Below are 23,785 nucleotides of genomic sequence, written 5' to 3' on the forward strand. Positions count from 1 at the left end.
CCAAACATTTTCTATTCAAATTTCCTTCTACCAATCAAAATTATTATATAAAATATAACAAGCTAAAAAGGTGCGAACGAATTATCTAAATCTGCATGCGAAAACGGAAGATTAGAGACAGCAGAAAGTCAAAAATGCTGAAGACATACCAAAAATTTTAGAATAAGTCATCAAACTTCAGGTTATTAGCTTCGCGAACGTGTGGAATTATTTGAATTATTCATCCATGACGGCATACGGTTATTTATTTCGAAGACAAACCCCACTCATCGAACGTACCGAAAACTAAACTCGGCAGTTTTCCTGCTGCCTTAACTGCGCGCTGCTTCACTTTGCGTTGACTCAATTTTCGGCTGTCTTGCATTTCGCTTTTTAATATCTACCCAGTATATAACTATACTACACACGCCAATTAATATATATGTATATACATATATACATACATTTCGTGTGTCTGGTCCGCAGCTAAATGGGTTTCACACACGGCGCAACGCCATTAAATCTGCTCGTACGAGCCAACACAAAAATGTGTACACCGCTTGCGTCGCCTGCCAGATTTACTTAAAAAAACGCTTGCAGCGCCCAAAAATCATGCGAGCGACAGCAGCAGCAGCAACAGCAAAAATTGGGTGGCGAATCGGCCGGCAGCGGAGACGCTTAGTCCCGGTTCAGTGAGCCGAGTGTAACAGGCGCGTTTGCGAATTTCTCATTGGTTGGCCACTTGGGCGAGATTTTTTCGCCCCTACTGTTGCTCGCCCCCCAACAATTCCACTGCCACCGTGCGCCCATGCCATTTCCACTTTTTGTGCATTTTTCTTGTTGGCGCTGTTTTTGTTGTGCAACAAAAGATCGGTAACACAGCTGCGACTGCGACTGCGTTTCGGTTTGCTTCAAAGCGCTGGGGCTGGGGCTGGGTTGGCGCATGTGGTGTGTGCGGTAGGCGGCGGCGTCGGAGGGTCGGTTTGCTTGTCGGTCGTCGGCCATCACCGTCATCAGCGTTGCTGTCGTAGCCGAAAATGAAGCAGCAACCGCATTCAAGGTCATTGCGCACAGACAACACAGACTGCCGCCGCCGCCGACCACTGCGCCCCAAATCGACGCTCACACACACACACAGTTACTTACGCGCTTGCTTGTGTATCCGGCTGCCTACCGCGCCCTCCCCCCCTCCAGCGATTGCACTCAATTTGCGCTGTTTTTGTGGGCGAAGCTTTTTTTGTTCCATTTTTTAGCTAAAATTTTACTTTGTTCTCTGACAGGCGTTTTTTTTTTTGTTATTATTGTACTTTTTTGGCGCTGTTGTTGCTTGTGTGTGTTTGTTTTGCGTTTTTTGCGCTTATTTATTTACCTTCCGCTGGCGAAAATAACAAAAAAAATTGCATTGCTTTCGCTTCTGTGCAATTCCATGCGTTTCTTATATAAATTCGTTCGTTTTGTCTCGGCTGTTGTCAGGTTTTTGCTTTTCTTTTCTTGCTTTTTTGTTGCTTTTATATTTTTGTTTTAATATTTCTTGTTTTGATAAGCTTTTAGTAGTAATCGTTGCAGCGGTGTCGTTGTCGAAATATTCTGTAATCAATTCATACCCGAATCTACTACGCAATAAATGAAATCTTGACTGGAATTTTGAGAAATAATAATCAATATTTTGGGTTGTTATATAGTATAAATCTCTCAGAATAAGCGGGTTTCTTAACGCGTCAAAAAAGGTAACAAAGCCACATAAATTCTCTATTTATTCCTGCAAATCAACTTGAGGTTCCGCTCAAACTATTCTCCGTCCGTCAAAATGCTCTTTTGTCCACTTGTTTTACAGTTCTCGAAACAGTCGGTATAGTCTTTCTTCCGGTATAGCCTTCAGTACCTACTTCGGTTCTCTTCTGAGTTCGCCAGGAGTCTAAACTTTTGAGTTAATCAGTAGTCACACGGCGCCTAATCAGGCGAATACACTGTTTGCGGAACGATATGATTCCAAGTCGCGAAGAACCAGCCAGCATGACATGGTGTATGGAGACTTGACGCGTTTGAGACACAAAACATTCTTCAAAATGGTTTGGATTGAACCAAACGATATTCCAATACTATGAGCGAGGTCTCTTATTGTCAATCGATCATTTTCAAACAGCAAATCTATGATTTTTTGGACATTGGTTCACATTGAACTCGTTGACTACTTCTAAAAGTTTTTTGTGTCGTAATAGATTAGCAAACAGTTTCGTTTCCATTTCATGTTACAATCAATCGGATAAAGATTATTTTTGTAGCTTTTTATTAATTTTATTTTATGAGTGTGTTCCGCCATGGTTGCCAACTGGCCCATTAGCTCAGTTGGTTAGAGCGTCGTGCTAATAACGCGAAGGTCGCGGGTTCGATCCCCTCATGGGCCATATAAATCCAGTTTTTTGTCGCATGAAACGGGGAAATAGCTGTTTTATTACCCGAAGGGCTGATCAACATCATTATTTCGACATAATAGACTCACTCCCAAACGTCAAAATGCTCCCAAACTCTCACTACTTTAGTGTTGTCTTTGGACCGGGAACACCTTAATCCACTTCTTATCTACTAGAACACGTTTAATTTCTTATGAGGAATGCTGCTAAGTCAGCCGAATGAATATTCGGAACTATACCAGTTATGGAGACCCGACTGTCATTGAAAGCAGTGCTTTTCTCGGATATTTTTTCTTCTTTATTAGCGTGGAAACTGCTCACGCGGTTATAGCCGAGTTTACAACAGCGCGCCAGTGGTTCTTCCTTTTCGCTGTTTGGTGTCAATTGCAGATTCCAAGTGAAGCCAGGTCCTTCTTCACCTGGTCTTTCCAACGGAGTAGAGGTCTTCCGCTTCTTCTAGCGGGTACTCCGTCGAATACTCTCAGAGCTGGAGTATTTTCATGCACTCGGACGACATGGCTTAGCTTGAACTATGTTAATGTCACGTATATCGCGTACAGCTCATCGTTCCATCGTACCGTTACCAATGCGCAAAGAACCATAAATTTTCCTCTCGAAAACTCGCAACGTCGACTCATCAGTTGTTGTCATCGTCCATGCCTCTGCGCCATATTACCGGAGGAGGATTATGAGTGACTTGTAGAATTTGGTCTTTGTTCGTCCAGAGTTGGCTTTACTTCTCAATTGCCCACTCAGTTCGAAGTAACACCTGTTGCAAGACTTATTCTGCGTTGGATTTCGAGGCCGACGTTGTTTTTTGTGTGAGTGCTGGTTCCACAATAGACGAAATTATCTACGACTTCGAAGTTATGACTGTCAACAGTGACGTGAGAGCCAAGTCGCGAGTACGACCATTGTTTGTCAGAACATGCCTTCGTTCTATGTTTATTTCTTATGGATACTTATCCCAAACATTTCAAACTGTACGAGTATGTGTTATTTTAAGCCTGTGAGAAACATTTTTATAAGCCGTTTTGAAGAACAGCCAAGAGTTGAAATCCTGGTTTAAAATATGCAAAAAAGCGGTCCCTTCGAGTCGAAAAGTTGTGTCATATGTGCTCAAGAATATTAATAACCGAGTTAGGTGACTTTGTGCTATGCGTTGTTCTTTTCGGACTTGATTGACTCGCTAAATTATAAATATTTGTTGTAAGCAAAAGAGGGTCGAATAAAGAGATGATTGCCGATTAAGATAGTGCATTCATTTCTTTTCGCTGTAAATTGCTTGGATAGTGATTCGATTTATAAATGAAAAATAGTTATTTTTGTAGGGTTGCCAACTGGCCCATTAGCTCAGTTGGTTAGAGCGTCGTGCTAATAACGCGAAGGTCGCGGGTTCGATCCCCTCATGGGCCACGAATTAAAAATATTTTTGTGAGGTAATACTTTTAGGGAGATTGTGGTTTGTAAACCAATAAGTGCCAAAAACTTGATGACCGAAGAAGGTTTAAACCTGCTATACCTGTTATACCCTGGACAGGGTATACGGAGTTATTAACAACCAGAAAGAAACGTCAGTGCCCCTACAAAATATCTATAAAAGTGATCAGAATGACGAACTGTGTCGATTTACTTATATCTGTCTGTTTGTCTGTCTGTATATAGGCGAAATGGTCCTCCGTTTTTGAGATACCGTCAGAAATTTTGAACACGTATTTTTTTCCCAGGAACCATTTGTTGGAACCGCCGAATCGAATCACTCAGCATATAGTTGCCATACAAACTTTAGGTGCCAAGGAATTTAATGTTTTATCTTTTTTATTTATTTATTATTTGTTAATTTAACTAACGGCATATAGACTATTATCTAGACAGCTATTTTTGTCCGGCCCATTAGCTCAGTTGGTTAGAGCGTCGTGCTAATAACGCGAAGGTCGCGGGTTCGATCCCCTCATGGGCCACTAAAGATCCACTATTTTATTTAGAAAGGAAACTACTACTACTGCTGAAACAGTATGTTACGAGATTGGTGCGTCTATAGTGACTAGTGACTCGCCCACTAAATCATACTTATCTAATAATGAGCCGCCTATATATCATCTCATCCCTTATCTTAGTTTGTTTAAGGAACTATAGTTTGTTTAAGGAACTGTAGTTTGTTTAAGGAACGCAATACTATTTCTAAAATTATGTTCGAAATATTAAGTCAATCAAGTGGTTTCCTTATCTCCAAAGTAGATACCAATTTAATCAAAAGAACAATAGTCGAATTGAAAATTCAGAGACCAAGGTGGCTTAGACCTATTCTATAACTCGATTGGATAAAAAATGTACTCGAATTCGGATTTTTTATATTTTGTAACTCGATTTTCGGAATTTCAAGCCAATTTTCGAATAAAATATTCGTTAGCTTTTGAGTTGTAGAAAGCAAAAACGAAAAATGTACGTATCTCTTCTAGCATAGGGTGGTACGACTTTCGCATATTTATAAAGTAGATCCGAATTTCGAATAAAATACATTTACGAATCGAGATACAGAATAGGGCCACAGTAGAACTGATTTCGGTATTAACATAAATGAATTTGGATTTCAGTGATTGATTTAATTCCTCAATTTTAAAGTGTGTCAGTGGAGACGATTGTACCGAAGAAACCGAAGAAAGCATACATCTACTTGTCCAATCTCTAGCCTCTTATCACTTGCTCACTTAAGCTCTATTTTTATACTTATCCAACTCGACCCTTATAGTTACTTGCTCTCAAGAACTCAGCTGTTTAGTTTATTGCTGTCAAAGCCCCATAGAAAATATTCTATTTCTTCAAATTTAAAGTAGAAACAATTGTTTGTAGATAAGAACATATTCAATTTTATTTCGAGGGTCCAGTTTATGGAATCAAGTGATCGAACAACTAATACCAGAGGAAGAAGCTGTATGTAACAGTATGTCAATGTCATACATATTTATTCATTAAGTATATCGATGTTTATATCATAGAAGCTACAGCCGTTTCGAGAGACAGATAATAGGGTTATAACCCTTGAAGTCTACTTCGGAGTTAAGCAAAGAGTTAGATAAACAAATGAGGATTGTATAGCGACCTCAGATCTAAGAAAAGACTTACTAACTTATTAATATATTTTTGAAATAATTCAAGAATTTTGACAAGTTCAAGATTAGGTACTTTTTAAATAAAATTCAAACTCGTAAGAACCTTTTGAAAAAGCTTATTTATATCATGAATATATTGTTCTTATTCGCTATATAATTTAGAGACATTAAAAGTGTCACGTTAATATAATTCTTTCTAAGTTTCCTTAGTCTATATTTTGAGTCTTATAGGAGATCTCAGTTCAGTTTTCTGCTGACCTTACTCTCGGTGCGTAACAAAAATATCTGGCCCATTAGCTCAGTTGGTTAGAGCGTCGTGCTAATAACGCGAAGGTCGCGGGTTCGATCCCCTCATGGGCCATGAGCCATAAACTCATTTTTATGGAAAAAATTAGAGATCAAATTTTGTAGGTGTATTGGTTGGTGGATACTCCCCTGCAAACCATCAGCGGATAAAAAACCAGATAATCAGTGGTTAACATGGTGGTAAACGTGGGGATAAACATATAGGGTGTGTCTTAGGCCGAGCGAATATTTAACCCACTCACGTACGTATACATGTGATCATACAACAAAAAATAACCCGAAAATGTGCGTTGGTGTTAGTGCATAGAGAAAAAATGTGTAGTTGTATTGAAATATTTGTCACAAGCGGGTAGCCGTGGTTGGCTGGGTCAGGTATGAATTTTATAAAATATATACATATGTATTTTGTAAATGAAAAACTGTGTCAGAGGTATGAATCTTATAAAATAGAGATTTGGTGGTTAAGGTATATCTAAATCTGTTGGACTTTCTCGCTTGAAACTGAAAGTTTGCTTTTCTGAATTGATAAGTGACACTCATCATAAAAGTACCGTTTCCTTCAAAAAAAAGTCCCAATGAAGCTCCGAAATACTCAGAGACACCTGACCTCTTTATTATTTTTGCTTCAGTTATGTGCGAGGAGGCTCATCAGGTTGCGATATTTACTTTCAGACAACGGAGCTCATCTATAGTTGTTGGGAGAGAAGTTAAGTAAATTTTGAAAAATTAAAAAAAAAATAATATTAAAAAAATAAAAATATCCAAACACAAAGAGAAAAATTGTATTTTACTTGCTGTTCTCATCACTTATCAATCATATCCACCTAATTCATGCGCGCCCCCCACATTTTCATCAAACAAACTCCGGCTCTATACACCACCAATATTTTTTAAATTTTCAACCCTCCGTCTGAGCATTTCCATGTCCCCCACATATCAACATAACGCACATACGAGTATACATAAATTTGATTATGTTGAATACTTGTAGTCACCTACTCAGCCGGCTGACAGCCCATCAATGCGCCTGTCAACAGACACATCACCGTGTGAGTTGTCAACGTCAAAACGCTAGGCATCATGTCGAAACAGTTTCACAAATTTACTGTTATTGCTTCGTTACACTGCTGTTTGTCAATTTTGCCATTTGATTTTCTGTCTGTTCTCTACGCATTTCGCACTTTCTTTGTTAATCCTTGTCTCTCTCTAGCACGCTCTCAGTTTTTCTGCGTTTCTCATTTTAGTTCTACTTTTCGTTTCTTTTCGTTCTTTAAGATTGTATGCTTTCCTTGCTTCTTGCACTTTCCGCGTTGACTGCCATTTATCTACCCATCTGCTTATACCTCGTTTCTGTATCGATTTTTCTTTGTTTGGGTGCAAAATACGTCGCACGTGCTACTGCGCCTAAATGTCTGCTACACTTTTTTCTCTCGTTGTTTTATTGTATAGTTCATTGTTTTTAGACAGCTGCCTACCGCCGCTGTCGACTCTGCCTTTCTCTAACGACCAACGCTGCCGTTTGCTTTCATCACACTCCCAGTTTAGTCGAGCCGTCTGTTCGTGTCTTCTATACCCCTACTTTTGGCCACTCTTCAGCCGTCATACGCAGCTGTTTTATGGTTTGAAGTGCGTGTATGACCTTTTTATGTTGGTTAGCTCTGTGTTTAGGCTCTTGACTACCATCAGTCCTTCAAACACTTTACAAAAATATATATTCGGTAAGTGTGCGTAGGCATATTAAGACTTCAGCGGCTTTTAAGGGTTTTTCCAAAATGTTGCGCTCATATACACATTGTGTTTGTATTTACTTTTGTAACTGTATTTTAGGGTTTGTCTGAGTTTTGGTTAGGTTGTAGTATGTGCCAATGAATTTATTTTTGCACTTTATACTGATTTGTGTGGCTTTTCTGGGCCAGACGCTACGTCGTTGACCTTTTAATTTAAAACAAAAGCGAGCATATGTTGAGCCATCGAGCTTTATTTACCGTTGGTCTATTTTGTACGGTAATTAAAACTATTTAATTTTGTTTCAACTGCCTTGCGCCGACTAGCTTTTTTCCCTCACTCTTCTGTTTGGTTTTTTTTATCATGGGAAAGAGCTATAAATGGATTTGTTGGGTTACGAGTAAAATACACGATTCACCAAATAATTAAAGCTCAAATATTTTCGTGGTTTACAGGCCTGTGATTTGTGTGCTTTTGATGTGGCGACAATTTAGATACTTGCGGTTATGTTTTGTGGTTACCATAGAACAATTTTTGATACACATTAATGCAAAGTTAACCCTGTAGGGGCTGGAAGCTATGACGAACATAAAAATTTAATTTCTGAAAAATATAAACGAGACCAGGTACACGAGAATGTAGTCGATCTCCACTTGATAACTTACTCTGCAAATATTTATCAACACCTTTTACGTGAAGAAGGTCGTGAGTCACTCAAGTGTACCCATGAGACCCACATAATACTTTCATTAAGGAAACGAATGCCATACATCTACTTATCTACCAACCTCGAGCTTCACATTCGTGCTACTCGTACTCTCAAACTCCACTACTTCAACCATAGTTCGTTGCGTTCCAAGCCCAGAAATTCTCTATTGCTCAGTAATATGATATAAAATGCTGGAAACGCTTCATGAACCGTTAGAAATTCATTATAAACCGTTAGAAGTTCTTTCGAAGTTAAAATGATGTTAGTTGGTTAACTTTTGAGTTCTAACAAGTTCGGGTTCAAGTTCCGATTACGTACGTCACATAGTTCGTTTGAAATTCTTAATGAACCGTTAAAAATTCATTATAAACCGTTAGAAATTCCTTATAAATCGTTAGAAGTTCTTTCAAAGTTAAAGTAATGTTAGTTGGATCACTTTTGAATTCTAACAAGTAAAGGCTACTTGCTTCGGGTCCAAGTTAAAGAGGTTACGACTCAAGCCAAGAGAGCATAAGCATTATTTAACGAAAAATGTGATCTAGTAACTACTTGTAGAGTGGCTTTTTGCTTTAGTGAAGTGGGACTGAAAGCTTACATGTGAAAGAAATCCTTCAACAGTAGATGGGATGCTTTGAATATAGTGAGTTTCTTACTATGAAGCACAATTATACTTTTAAAACTCGTTTTTTTCTAATTCAATGTTATTTTTGCTTTTAAGTTAAGTAAATAGTTAAAGCTTACAATATCAGTCATCAAAAGTGCGCTCTACATAGCGCCAATTTTCTGTTTGCCGACTTTCCAATTAGAAATTTCCGTGATGCCGCGGCTATAGGTATATATTTTATTTATTTTAGATTTTATATTATATATTATATTTTATATTATATATTATATTTTAAATTATATATAATATTTAATATTGTATTAAGTTAATTTAGTTTGACATTTTATATCCGTTATTGGCGCAGAGTTGTATTCGCCCGGCTAGCTCAGTCGGTAGAGCATGAGACTCTTAATCTCAGGGTCGTGGGTTCGAGCCCCACGTTGGGCGCGAGTTCTAACTTTTTTATTGCTGTTTAAATAAATGAGATGAACTGATATTCCAGAAAAATGCTTAAAAATACAAAATACGTAGAAAGGAACTTTTCTACATTTTTTTGCTTTCATAAATCTTCAGTTAATAAATTTTTTACTGTAATAATCTATTGATCTGGTATGCCTCTAAGGGTCGCGTTCTCAATTTCTGATTAGCAGTTATTTCTCAGTTCTGGTAACTTAACCAAGACTACTTCCTTTGATAAATAACTTTTTTATAACCAGAACTTAACTGACAGATAACTGTTAGTCAATTTCAAAACTTTTGAAAAACTAAAATCAAATGACAGCGATGACATTTCCGTTACTTGCTTATAATCCAACGGGCCCATTAGCTCAGTTGGTTAGAGCGTCGTGCTAATAACGCGAAGGTCGCGGGTTCGATCCCCTCATGGGCCACTACAAATCTCTTTTTATGAAGGAAAAAGTTTTCTTATTAGAGGTAAAGAGATTTAGGAAGAAGTTTTCAGCAGTGATAAGATTTTGTGTTGAAAAAATGTAACGAGATTGTTCATATTTCAGGCGTAGGTCTTTCCATAATAAAATGGCAAACAATACTGAACAAAAATAACATGATAAGTTGACACGACTCACGCGTGAACTGTCAAAAACTGCTATTAAAAAAAGTACTTGGATTGATAGATCACTCGTTTTGACCTGAATTTTCTGCCGATTTATTCACAACAGTCCCAAATTTTTCCTTCAGATTTGTGGAGTAGTGTTATCGAGGAGCATACATAACCGGTTTTAAATATGTGTTCTCATATAGGTTCTCAAAATAGATATCTTGAACAAAACTCTATTTTCTAGACAATTTTTTGAAACCTCCCACACGACGGTATCAATAATCAACTAGCGCTTTGCTTTCCACTTTTATATATACTATATATTCTACAGTTGAACTTCCATAAATTGAACTTCTATAACTCGAACTTCTACAATTCGAAGTTCTCCATAAATTGAACTTCCATACCTCGAATTCTTGAATAGGCAACAGCAGTCAAATTTTATATAAATTTCCTTCCATACCTCGAAGTCTCTCTACCTCGAAGTTGTTTTGGTGCATTGTGGTGGTTCGAATGTCAACTGTATACTATAAAGTATACTAATCATATATACAATTCAGTGAAACTGTATCGTTATCTTCGATTATTTTTGGCACTTTTAACATTTCGTTGATTTGAAAATTTATTGCGAAATTTCTTATTTACAGACGGTAAAAATAAGATAACGCTACAAATTCAAAACAGGTAGACCGTAAAAGTGTGGGGTGAGCGGCCTATCAGACAGTTGAATGCACTGCATAGATAGGGGTTTTGTATTTGATTTCTATGGTACACGAGCAAGTGCTCATATCTACCTGAAACTAATCATTTGACAAAGTCATTAGAGCGGGTCGATTTTTTTCTTTTATAAAATCTCGAATTTTTTTTATAAATCTTTTGACGAATTTATACCTACTTACATATATTATGTACTGTGTGCAATATGTACATTAGTGGGGGTCGATTTTTTTTCTGAAAATTTTTTTTTTTTATAAAAATCGCGTATGCGTGAAATGTTTTAGGGGTCATTCTGTACATCCTTGCCTGAGACATTATAGGTCGAAAACCAGCGATTTTTAAATCAAAGTTTTAAAAATCTGAATAATCGGTTTTATGTCATATGTGATATATGTAGTTGTATGATTCGACCGATTTCGATAAAATATAAATATAATACATATCAAAATGCACCCAGATATCAAATTTTATGCGGATATCTTAAAAACTGCCGAACAAATTTTTTTGAATTTTCCTTGCCTTTCTTTATTTTCATTTATTTCTTCATATTTAATACCAGTCTTAAAGAAAATTGAAAAAAAAGAACTTCCGCCCAACGTGGGGCTCGAACCCACGACCCTGAGATTAAGAGTCTCATGCTCTACCGACTGAGCTAGCCGGGCAAGTAGCAACCGTTACACCGAATAGCGGATATGAAACGACCAATAGGCTCCCGCACTACACTCACAACAAGCGTAGACGCACAGAAGGAGCACATGTAACGACACGTAGGGCAAGAAGCAAACAAAAATTAACGAGAGAGTGTGGGAGGGAGACGAAAATGTAGTAGCAATACATGGTGAGTGTAACATTAGCTGTTGAGACAAGCAAAGTAAAGGAAAATCACTGAAAATCGCCTATGGAGGCGAGTTAAATATAGCAGACGGCGTGTTTTTATATTTTTGAGAGATTATTTTTTGCTACCTTTCGTCACCGCTTACATGTAGCTTTATCTTATTTAACATAATGCGTGCGGCATTGCACAATTTTCGACTCATAAATTCACAAGCTTTATGTGAGTTTCATAATTTTTGTGAGCGGCATTTATATTTATGTGCGGTCAGAATGTTGTCAACAGCTAGCACCTACATAGTTACGTATTTAATCTATATATGTATGTGTATTTATGTAAACATGTGGGTAAAGGTATGTCGAAAATCGTATGGAGGCCAGTGTGGGCTGTTGCGTATACGCAACATTTGTACGCACTGTGAGGGAGGAAGGGTAGAAATCTGAAAAGCATTTTAGGGGCACATAACGCTGGATTTATGTTGGTTTTTAGTGAGGTAGGTCCACAAATATCAACATATAATTTTATATGCGTTTATAACTAGATACTGCTAATTGAATGTGTACATTAGGGGTGTGCTGAAAAAATGCAAATGATTAATAGTTAGCTTTAAGGGACGGAACCTAAGGTCAGTCATTTAAAGCTTCGGGGAAATTTACCCGGGAAAAAGCTTTACACTAATTTTTAAGGCAAAAACGCTATAAGATTACATTTTGAAGCTTCATTTTAAGTCGATATTGAGGAAATGGAGTAGGGGCGGGGTTATTCTTACGCAAAATATGGACTTTCATGTACTAAAATATTGAAGTTCTAGTCTTATGACAAATTTAATAAAAATATTTTGTCAAATAAAATATTTTTATATACAAATTCTTGATTTTGATCGGTCAGTTTGTATGATGGGTATATGCTATAGCGCTCCGATCTGAAAATCTGAATACAGATATTATAGCATTGCTTTTAAGAACGGTCGGCGTTCAATTTCATGAAGTTATCTTATCAAATAAACAAGCTTTCTATATAAAGATCTGATTTTGATCGATCAGTTTGTATGAAGGGTATATGCTATAGCGCTCCGATCTGAAAAATTTACTCAGATCCTAAAGCGGTGCTTTTAAGAATGGTCGGCGTTCAATTTCATGAAGTTATTATGCCAAATAGAATATTTTCCCATATAAAGACTTGATTTTGATCGATCAGTTTGTATGGCAGCTATATGCTAAAGTGATCCGATATGAAAAATTTATTCAGATATTGTAGCTCTACCTCCAAGAACGCTTTATGTTCAATTTCGTAAAGTTATCTTGTTAAATAAAAAAGTTTCCCGTACAGGAACTTGATTTTGATCGATCAGTTTGTATGGCAGCTATATGCTATAGTAGTCCGATCTAAAAAAAATTCTTCAAATATTATAGCGCCGCTTTCAAGAATTCTTTATGCTCAAATTCGGGAAGATATCTTATCAAATAAAAAGGTTTTCCATACAAGACTTGATGGTTTCGGAAAATTTCCTCTGGGTGCTACAAACTTCATTGCTTCTTAATGTACCCTGCTCAGGTATAAAATTGTAACAAATAGGACATCCCTAGTTCACAAAACATTCATATTATATGTATGCATAGCCCACTATCTCACTTATGCAATTGTATTTGTACTACCTATATACCCTTTGTCTGATATGAGGAAGTTCGCCTCTGTTGCTAGGCACACAAACAATCTCACGCTTGCTTTTACACAAACAAATCTGCACGTATACAAACATACATACATATATGCAGTACTTAAAATAAAAAGACACAACAACAAAGCGCTTTGCGTATGAAAATGAGGTCAACTGATAATATAAAATGCAGCGGTGGAAGGAATTAATTATGCTGGCGTACAACAAGCGGCAGCAAGCACAACAACTAGAACAACTGATCTGAAAAAGAACAATGTACAAGCTAAAGAGAGATTCATTGTTGTTGTGCGGCTTCAGTGCCTGTGCTCAGGCTATGTGGCGTCGAATCAATTATTATTTATTTTTGATAACACCAGGAGGGTATATATATGTATGTAAATATATGTATTTATATATTGATGTATTTATATGCATATGTAGTAAATATAGAGAATCCATCAGAAAATAGACCGCTATTCTTCCTTACTGAAACGTGAAGAGATTTTTCAGATCGCATTACTATAGCATATACATACATACATATGTAGCTGCCATACAAACTTCAGAGAAAAATCAAGTTTTTGTAAGAAAAAATATTTTATTTGTCCAGATACCTTCACGAAATTGTGCATGGAGTATTCTTAAGGTCAGCGCTATAATATCTGAGGAAAGTTTTAATATTGAAATGATATATCATGTAGGTGCCATACAAATTGACCGATTAAATTCAAGTTCCTATATGGACAACTCTTTTATATGACGAGGTATCTTCATGAAATTTGGCATGGATGAATATCCAGAACAACACTACAATCTCCGAAGAAATTGTTCAGATCGGACCACTTTAGCATATAGCTGCCATATAAACTTACCGACTAAAATCAAGTTTTTGTATGTGAAAGTTTTTTATATGGTGAGGTATCTGCACGAAATTGAACACAGAAAATCCCTAAAGGAAGTACTATGACATCTGAAGAAAATATTCAGATCAAACCACTTTAGCATATAGCTGCCATACAAACTGACCGATTAAAAGCAAGTTTTTGTATGGACAACTTTTTTATATGACGAGATATCTTCAACAAATTTGGCACGGATTATTATCCCGAACAATTCCATAATCTCCGAAGAAATTGTTCAGATCGGCCGACTCTAGCATATAGCTGCCATACAAACTGACTGACCAAATTTAAGTTCTTGTATGGAAAACTTTTTTATATGAAGAGGCATCTTCACGAAATTTGGTATAAATTATTTTCCAAGGCAGGGCTATAGTCTCCGAATAATTTGTTCTGATCGGTCGACTATAGCATATAGCTGCCATAGAAGCCAAACGATCGAAATCAACTTCTTGTACTGGAGCTTTTCTAGTTGATAAATTGTATTCACGTACGTTGGCATAAGTTATTATGAAATAAAGAACTACAATCTGCAATTTGTTAACTCCCGCATTATAATTATAATTTAATTTTTCTTTTTGTTTACTTTGTTTGCTTACTTTCTTTTTGTTACAGCTTTAAGTCCACTTAGTTCTCCAACAGCCAACTGCTTAATTTATTTGTTGCAATTCCTTTGATCGTCTTTGAAAAGTATTTACGCGCTCTATGTTATGTACATATATATGTATGTATAGAGAAGTATGTACATATGTATATATTATATAGTTGTCCGTTGTTTGCCTGCTGTCGGCAAAGTTCTAAAATTAATTCTCTAAGTAGCTGCGAGTCTGTAAAAATAATGACTACATGTTTTGTGTTCTGTTTTTATTTCAAATTTCTTTTTTAAGTTTTTTTAAATTCTGCTTAAAAATAATTTTCACAACTTTTTTTTAAATTTGTTTCTTCATGTAAGGACGGAGAATAATGCGATAAATCAACAATTGCGCTCTTTATTAAATTGTTAAATAATCGTATGAAAATATTAGAAAGAAATATTTGGGTAAATGATCTCAATTTCTTCTGCGTAGACGTGCCTTTTTGGTGATTTTTGCTTATATCGGAAGATATAAGTATATGTACTATAAACATATGTACATATATCGGTTTGAATAATTCTTCCTTCAGCATTTAACATCCTCACTTAGCGCCTGTTAGCATTTTATAACTAATATACACAATGCTTTTCAAACAATAACGCCACTCAATGCCTACGCCAGCAACTTCTCTCTCCCGTAAAATTTCTACGAAAATAGTAAATTAAATTTTCGCATTCCAAGCAAAAGCTAATAGCAAAAGTCATGTAATTCCATACAAATAACGCCGCCTTATAGCCTTCTTATCTCAATGCGCTTTAGAAATAAATTAGCAGCGTGTGCTTTCGCTAGAAAATCGCTTTCCAACTATTTCCATACGAAGTGTTGTAACGAACGCATTTGTTTAGCAGCCGCGCCTGACCCACCTCAACCCATTCGCTGTTCACCCTTTATGTGCCGCTGCCCCCCCGCGACCCTAGCACACGGCACTGACTCATTTCACAGAACACACACAAGCGCGCGATTCACTAGCGAAATAGTTCGGGCAACTGTTTGCTCGTCGTTTTTGTTGTACTGCCGCTCTATGTTCAACATCTCCATTGCTTGAATTTCTTGTGTACTTTTTTTCTTATTTTTGTTGATTGTTTTGTTTTATATATGTATTTTTTTTTTGTTTTTTTTTTCCATTTTATTTTTATAGACTTTCAATGTCACTCCCTATTCTCGTTATTTAATTTCTCACTCATATGAATTTTCTTTGTTTTAGTAGTTTTATATTTTTTCCTAGTATAGATTGTTCTTATAGTTTGAATAGGGTTTTTTAAGTTTGCCACGAAGTCTGTCTGTATATACGCGTATTAGTTCCTCTGGCACCCGTTCTTTGCTCTCCCTGAAGCTGTCATATAAACTAGTAGATCAATATCAAGTGCTTGTATGGAAAACTTTTTAATTTGACGAGATATCGTCACGAAATTTAACACAGATTATTTTGCAAAGTAATTCTACAACCTCCGAAGAAATTGTTCAGATCGGATCACTATAACTTATAGCTGTCATACAAACTGATCGATCAAAACTCAGTTCTTATATGAAAAAGTTTCGCATTTGTCGAGATATATTCACGAAATTTGGCGTAACCTATTGTCCAATGCAGCTCAATAATCTCCGAAGAAATTATTCAGATCGGCCCACTATAGCATATAGCTGTCATATAAACTGACCGTTTCAAATCAAAATAAATATATTTTTATACCCTTTAATGCTATAATAAATGCAACGGTGAAGGGTATTGTTGCTGCGGTGTAGCCTGAGTTAACTTCTTTTCTTGTTTTTTTGTTGTTGTTTTTGCGATTTCCTCCCCGTTTGCGTATTTTCTGGTTCAATGAATTTTCCTTGCAAAAGTTTTTTTTTCAAGTGATTTGGCTTTGTGGGGCGGTGCCACACTCTACGCATAAATTCGCGTATTTATTACGCACAGTTGTTGTTGTTGTTCTACAATATCAAGTTTGTTATTATTATGGCGCCTTTACATACACACACACACAGTTATAGTTTTGTTTTGGCGCTGATAACGCACTCGTACGCACTTTCAAAGGAATATGTATGTATGTATGTGTGCGTGTGTTTACTTTTGCGAATATGAATGGTTTATTTGCAATAGGCACGAAAATTTAATGCGTTGCCAGCTGCTCGCGACAGACAGACAAACTTTTCGCTTGTGCGTAGCAGTTTTTTTTCGCCTACAAAAACAAATAACAACAAATGCCGCGTGCCAAAGCACTGCGAATCGGGCAATGTCTGCAAAATTACGCTTCATTAATGAAGTTTCGCACACTTGTTTGCATTGTTGTTGTAGTATTTTTTTCTACGCTCATAGATTTTTTTATATTTAGTCCAATATTGACAGAAATAGTCGCAGACGGTTTGTCTGTGAGGCCAATTATTGTCGCAAACGACCTTTATGTATGTATGTATTTATTTACATATGAGTATTTATGCACATATGGTTATGTATGTCGGTATGTATGTATGTTTATATGTTTGTATGTATGTATGTTTAAATGTTTGTATGTATGTGTGAAATTATTGCGTAGGCTTGACGATAGTAGTTTTGGGTAGAGACTCTTATTCGATTATGATTTGTTTATGATGATAACGCTCAATGGCCAAATAGGTACCGTTATGAGCCCTGACGAATTAATTAGTGTGCAAAGTCAATTTTTAGAGTTCTGACTGGACACTGACTCATAAGTACACACGTGTGACTAAAGATTTTGTCAGACACCCTAAGGCCAAAGCTGTATGGCGGAGGCCTGGTGGAGTCATCTTGGCACTTACTCAGCCTCTTGCCAGGCTGGGATTGATATATATCAGTAGGGAATCAGCGAAGTGGCTGGGATTGATATTATGATGAGCTCAAAACATTTCGTCGAGATAAATGCACTTTAAGGAGGTTTTCGAGTAACACAAAGAACAGATCTCCGTCCAAGTGAGATGCATCGATTTCGGATCAAACCTACGACCTTAGCTGGCCTAACCTAATCTAAAGTTATGAAGTAATTAAATTTAGCTATATTATACATATAGGAAAGATGTTGCCATGATGTTTAAAAAAGATTTTGAACAAGGAACTTACGCGGCTGGCTAGAATGAAATCCATCCCAGAGATTCAATTTTCCACCACTTTTGCCAGCAATTAGGGCCGTATGTTCGCAATAACGCGCCGAATATTCTCTTCCCTTCATACTAAAAATAGTCCAACGGTGTCAAATCGCACGATCTTGGAGTGGTTTCCTCCTTAGGTCCGAGATATTGTGGTCACTGAAAGTTCAATTGTGTGTTTCGTTGGTTGTATGGCATGTAACGCCGACTTGTTGGAATCAAAGACCGTCCACACCGACATCCGCCAATCCAGGCAAGAAAAAGTTATTTTTAATGGATCTATAGCGTTCCCCATTGACTGTAAGACCGGCTTCATTTTTGAAAAAATATGGGCCAATGATTCCCTCTGCCCATAGATCAAACCAAACGGTGGTTTCTTGAGGATGTAACGGCGTCTAAATAATGGCTTATGGATTATCATCACTCCAAATGCCACAATTTTTTTTTTTAATATACCCCCTCCATCAAAAGTAAGCTTCAGCGCTGAACAAAATCTCGTTTTCATTTACCGAACGAGTTAGATTTTGTAAGCCCGCAAAAAAAAGAAAGACGCTTCCGCAAAATATTCAATAAAGTCGTTGAGTAAGGCTCCAATTGTTGTGCGCGATGGCTGATGGTCTCATCCGGGTCTTGTCCGATACTTTGCACCACTGCAGCAATAGGATCTTGCTCTATGCGGCGTCTCCGAGGATGCACATTATCCTTCTGTGCAAACGTGGTTGGAAACCATGGTGCGATATCGACTCTGCGGAGAGATTATGTTGACCGAGTATTGGACGCAGAAAACGATTGATATCTGGTTAACAACTATCTGTCAGTTAAGTCCTGGTTAATTTTACCGAAACTGAGTATAAGGGCCGTTTTCTAAATGTCTGTTTGGGAACTAAGTGTCCGAAAGATGGAGTTTTAATCTGTTAGATAAGTTCTGGTTAACTTTACCGAAAGATGGAGTCTTACTATCTAGTTGGCAGTTAAGTTCTGGTTAATTTTACCGAAAGTTTGAGTCTTAGTATTTGGTTGGGAACCATCTGTCAGTTAAGTTCTGGTTAATTTGACCGAAACTGAGTATAAGGGCTGTTTTCTAAATGTCGTTGGAAACCATGTGTCAGTTAAGTTCTTGTTAACTTTACCGAAAGATGAAGTCTTAATATTTGGTTAACAACTATCTGTTAGTTAATTTCCGGTTAACTTTACCGAAAATTAGAGTCTTAATATCTGGTTGGAAACCATGTGTCAGTTAAGTTCTGGTTAATTTTACCGAAAGGTTGAGTCCTAGAATCTGGTTAGCAACCATCAGTTAAGTTCTGGTTAATTTTATCGAAGAAGGAGTCCTGGTTAGTTAATCAGCACTTAACTGGCAGATGATTGCTAACCGGACAATGAGAAAACGGTCCTAAATCAAGTAACGGCTGCTTATCGATATACTCAGAAAAAAAATGTTGCTTCATTGAGAACCACAAGTCTAAAAAACACCCGTTAGTAGTGCCGTTGATAAGCTATTCGAAATTTTTCTGTAAGGCCCACTTCGGACTCTTATTAAAACGGTAGTTCAAACCAGTCCAAAGTTGGAAAATTAAAAAGCTTCTGAAGGATCACATTCGGAATCGTCTAAGAAAACAAATATCACTTACTGATAAGTGATCTAGGCATTTTAACTGTACTGTCTGCATTGTTCCTTCCTCCCAGTTGAATAGAGACATTACAGACTACTTCAATTGAGCAATTTGTGCCTTAACTTTCTAAAATATAATAAAAAGTTTGTCAGACGGAAAAATAAAATTAAATCAACTAAAGAAAATCATAACAAAAACTTCGACAATTACATAAATTAGGCGAACAATAATCCCTTGTGACTTTCTGCGAGTATATCTCAGCGCTGCCTTTAAAATACTTTGTATTCCGCGAGCAAGTGTGTGTCTTACGAAATATTTCGGTCTTTGAAATACATATGTGTTAAATCTGAAAGGTGCTGTTCTGTTCTGTTTTTTTGGATCTAGTAAATAGACACAAATGTCTAACTTTCAGTTGTGCTAACCCTGACCTCAATTATCGTTTGCCTCATCGCTGATCGCACAGCTTTCGTTCTTTCTCTTTTCCGCTATCAGCAAGCCACTTTATTTTTGACTTCACGTACGCGAGCACCCGTCATACGTTTTTTGATCTTCCGGTGAGCATTTCGCTTGTATTTCATATTCGTTTGGTTGGACGGCGGTTTCGTGCGTCACTTCGCACTTCTTTTTATTATTTTTTTAGATTATGCATACTTGTTTATGTGTTGTATACATATAGCTTTCCCTGTAGGTATATACTCGTATGTATATCAGTTGAGGGCTTTAAGAGTTTGTCAATTAACACTTTGTAGATACAGTATATATGAATATGAATATTTATCACCTAGTATATACTATTTGTTTTGTTTCAAAGAGCGAATTTAGTATAAAGATCATGGGCTAAAAATAGTAAGACTTTGTTCACAATTTTCAAATTCTTAATTTATTCATCAAAATCTATGTCGTGCCCCTCAAAGTAGTCGCACTTGGCTTCAATACTCTCGTGGCAACATTTTATCCAATCCTCAAAACAGTTGTTATATATAGACGAATGGATATTCGCATGAAATTTAAATTAAAAAGTCTTACTATTTTTTGCCCAAATTTTTTTTTTTTTTAAATTTTGGCAAAATCGACACTAATACTCCAATGTTAGCATATGTAAGTAAGTAGGATCGAATATTTGACCCTGCTTTCATACTATATAAGTTTTCAGCTGAAATTTGTTTTTCAAAAAATCACTTCCAAAACGTAATCTCTGCTCATACCACTCGCAAATATTCTCAAGTGTCAATATTATTCATTGTAAATTGCGCAATAACAAAAAGAACAAAAATAAAATATCATTTGAATTTATAGCGCTGTTGAGGAACGAAATAATCTGCTAAGTGTATATAAAATACAAACATACAAGCAGAGATAACTATAGAAATATTAATGTGCAGTTATATGTTTGTGCGAGTATTTATAAAACACACTATAAAACTATTCATTTTGGCGCCAGCGCAAACGTCACAGTAGCAACTATGAGCCAACAGGTGTTTTTTCCACTGCTTTGTATAGTTTTTAGATATTCATTAGGGTGGTGGGTAAAGAAAAAATAAATAAAATAAGCTACAAAGTTTGTATATACATACATGTATACTATTTTATACAGCTATGAACATAATTATAATATAGTATATAAATGAACAGCGTGACGAGCTGAATCGATTTAGTAGCTAGGTTTGTCTGTATATACATATGCGAACTAGTCATTTAGTTTTTGAGATATCGATCTGAAATTTTGCACACGTCATTTTTTCATCAAAAAGCTACGCTTTTGTCAAAACCACCGATATCGGAGCATTTTAGCATATAGCTGCCATACAAACTGAACGATTAAAAAAAGTGCTTGTCTGGGAAACTTTTTTATTTAACAATATTTCATCGCGAAATTTGGCATAGATTATTTTGAAAGACATCGCAATAATATCTAAAGATATTTTCCAGATCGGACCTTTATATATTATAGCTGCCATACAAACTGTTCGATCAAAATAAAGTTCTTGTATGGAAAACTTTTTTATTTGACTAGATATCTGCACGAAATTTGGCACAGATAATTACTTAAGCCAAAGGTACAATATCCGAAGATACTGCTCTGATCGGACCACTATTGCTTATGGCTGTCAAATAAACTCACGGAGCAAAATTAAGTTCTTGTACGGAAAACTTTTTTATTTTACAAGTTATCGTCCCGAAAATTTACGTAGTTTATTTTCCAAGGCAACGCTACAATCTCCGAAGAAATTATTCAGATCGATCAACTATAGCATACAGCTGCCATACAAACTGATCTATCAGAATCAAATTCTTATATGGAAAACTTTGTATTTTACGAGTTATCTGCATGAAATTTGGCATGGATAATTGGCTGAGCCAACGGTACAATCTCCGAATATTTTATTGAGATCGGACCACTATGGCATATAGCTGTCATATAAACTCACCGATTAAAAGCAAATTCTTGTATGAAAAACCTTTTTATTTTATGAGTTATTTGCATGAAATTTGGCATGCCTTATTTTCTAAGTTAACGCTACAATTTTCGAAAAAATTTTTTGAGATCGTACACTATAGCATATAGCTGTCATACAAACTGATCTATCAGAATCAAGATACATTGGTTTTATGCTTCAAGAAATGCACAAGTGCAGCCGAAGTTAACATTATTTCTTGTTTTTGTTTTGATTTTTGCCACCAAAAAAAATATAATTATTTTAAATTAAAAGTCGCTAAGTACCAACGCACAGTATAAAAATTATAAAATATTTTTAAGTGTATTATAAAGAATATTTAATTCTTCATTGTATTTCTTTGAATCAGCTCATTGATGTGCAGAATATTTTAATTTTATTTTAGTCCGAAAATTCTGAAATTTGGTAAACCACTTTCAGTTTTCCTAATTTATACCGCCAAACAATTTCAAACTTATCTACCTTTCTTGTCTCTTGACTTTATCTGCTTATGCATTATATCATATATACATACAAATATACATACATACAAATATATATACATACATATATACATACATACATACTTACAAAAATATGTACCCGTGGGTTTCCAATCGGTCATTTACTCCCAATTGCAAATAAGCAAAACAAAAAAAAAATAGCGAACATTAAAAATACACACAAAGCAAAAACACGTAAAAAACATGAAAGAAGAAATTAATTCACATTACTTCTACGCTCATTTATATTTGCAGAATTCGCATTACTTTCATGTGCGCAGGCATTTTACTTGTTGTTGCGATGCTAAGCGGCTCTGCGTTGTTGTCGTTGTTGTTGCGCTTGTTTACTCTGATTACTATTGTATTTTAGGTTTTCTTTTCGTTTATTTTCCAACACCAATGTTGTTGTTATTGTTGCTGCTGCATGTGCCCGTTGTTGATTTAGATTTATCGCCCATATGTGCAGCGGCGTCGCCGGCCGTTGCCGCTGCGCACCGTTTAACCCAACGCTTGCGCATTTTATTGCTATACTTTTTATATATTTGTATTTGTATTTGCATTTGATCCCACTTTTATGTGCGTGTATGTATGTGTGTGTTTGGCGATACCTATTTCCACCATAATAATGACTTGTTATTGTTGTTCCTGTTGCTCTTGTTGCTGCGGCTGCAATCAGTTTCGCTGTCATGGCTTCGTCTCGTACATTGTTATTATTATTGTTGTTTTTTTGTTATTGTTTTTCCGCCGCTCGCGTCGCATTGCAATTGACTTCAATTGAAAGCGAAATTTGTGCGGCCGCCTTTGCATCGCTCTCTCTCCGCCACCCCCTCCTAACGGCGACACTTTTTGTGCCACATTTGCACAAAATACACACGTAGACACACACACTCATAGCCGTTGCCTGTGGTTTGAATAAATCCATAAATAAGCTAAACAAATAAATAATGCAATAAAAGCGTTGGAAAAAAGCGCGCAGCAAAGCCGCTGCTGCGCCTACCCACAAACAAACGGGTTTAATCAAATAAATTTTGCGGTCATACACAACAATTTGAACTAAGTGAGTGCATCACTGTTTTTTTTTTAATATATTTTACTTGCCGAAAATAAATAAAATAAAATTTCGGCGAATTAGCTGAATTTACACACGTCTGCGATTTTGATTTAGTGCAAATTTATTAATTTATTAACAACTTTTTGAAATTTATGGCAAAAAAAAATTAAAATTACAAAGCTTCTTTTTTACTTTTCATTAAAAAAAGTCTGAGTGAAAGAAATTTTTTTTTCATACTTATATTAAACATTTTATTATATGCACGAGTATGCCATGACGTATACTTAACTTTTTGCTTATAGTGAAGCTGCTCCGAGCAGAGTTATGCATGTTGATAGAGCACAGCATAGTATACCGTTAACTCAACAAAAGCACAGAAAATTATTAATTAACATTTGCATACATGAAGAAAAAATAAAGAAAATAATACAACAACAAAAATA

The 23,785-nt window shown here is 36.1% G+C and overlaps 1 protein-coding gene and 7 non-coding genes across 9 annotated transcripts in view; 7 read left to right on the forward strand and 1 right to left on the reverse strand.

Moving 5' to 3' along the window:
- LOC105226312 (ecdysone receptor) overlaps positions 1-23,785 on the forward strand; it is a 319,570-nt gene that overhangs the window by 74,768 nt on the left and 221,017 nt on the right. The gene's annotated exons all lie outside the window — the stretch shown is intronic.
- Trnai-aau (transfer RNA isoleucine (anticodon AAU)) lies at positions 2,311-2,384 on the forward strand. The gene has a single exon. It is a non-coding gene; the product is annotated as a tRNA-Ile (tRNA).
- Trnai-aau (transfer RNA isoleucine (anticodon AAU)) lies at positions 3,733-3,806 on the forward strand. Its single transcript has one exon. It is a non-coding gene; the product is annotated as a tRNA-Ile (tRNA).
- Trnai-aau (transfer RNA isoleucine (anticodon AAU)) lies at positions 4,278-4,351 on the forward strand. Its single transcript has one exon. It is a non-coding gene; the product is annotated as a tRNA-Ile (tRNA).
- On the forward strand, positions 5,788-5,861 carry Trnai-aau (transfer RNA isoleucine (anticodon AAU)). Its single transcript has one exon. It is a non-coding gene; the product is annotated as a tRNA-Ile (tRNA).
- Trnak-cuu (transfer RNA lysine (anticodon CUU)) lies at positions 9,219-9,291 on the forward strand. The gene has a single exon. It is a non-coding gene; the product is annotated as a tRNA-Lys (tRNA).
- Trnai-aau (transfer RNA isoleucine (anticodon AAU)) lies at positions 9,661-9,734 on the forward strand. Its single transcript has one exon. It is a non-coding gene; the product is annotated as a tRNA-Ile (tRNA).
- On the reverse strand, positions 11,208-11,280 carry Trnak-cuu (transfer RNA lysine (anticodon CUU)). The gene has a single exon. It is a non-coding gene; the product is annotated as a tRNA-Lys (tRNA).

The sequence above is a fragment of the Bactrocera dorsalis genome, chromosome 3 (assembly GCF_023373825.1).
Source record: "Bactrocera dorsalis isolate Fly_Bdor chromosome 3, ASM2337382v1, whole genome shotgun sequence".
Lineage (NCBI taxonomy): Eukaryota > Metazoa > Arthropoda > Insecta > Diptera > Tephritidae > Bactrocera > Bactrocera dorsalis.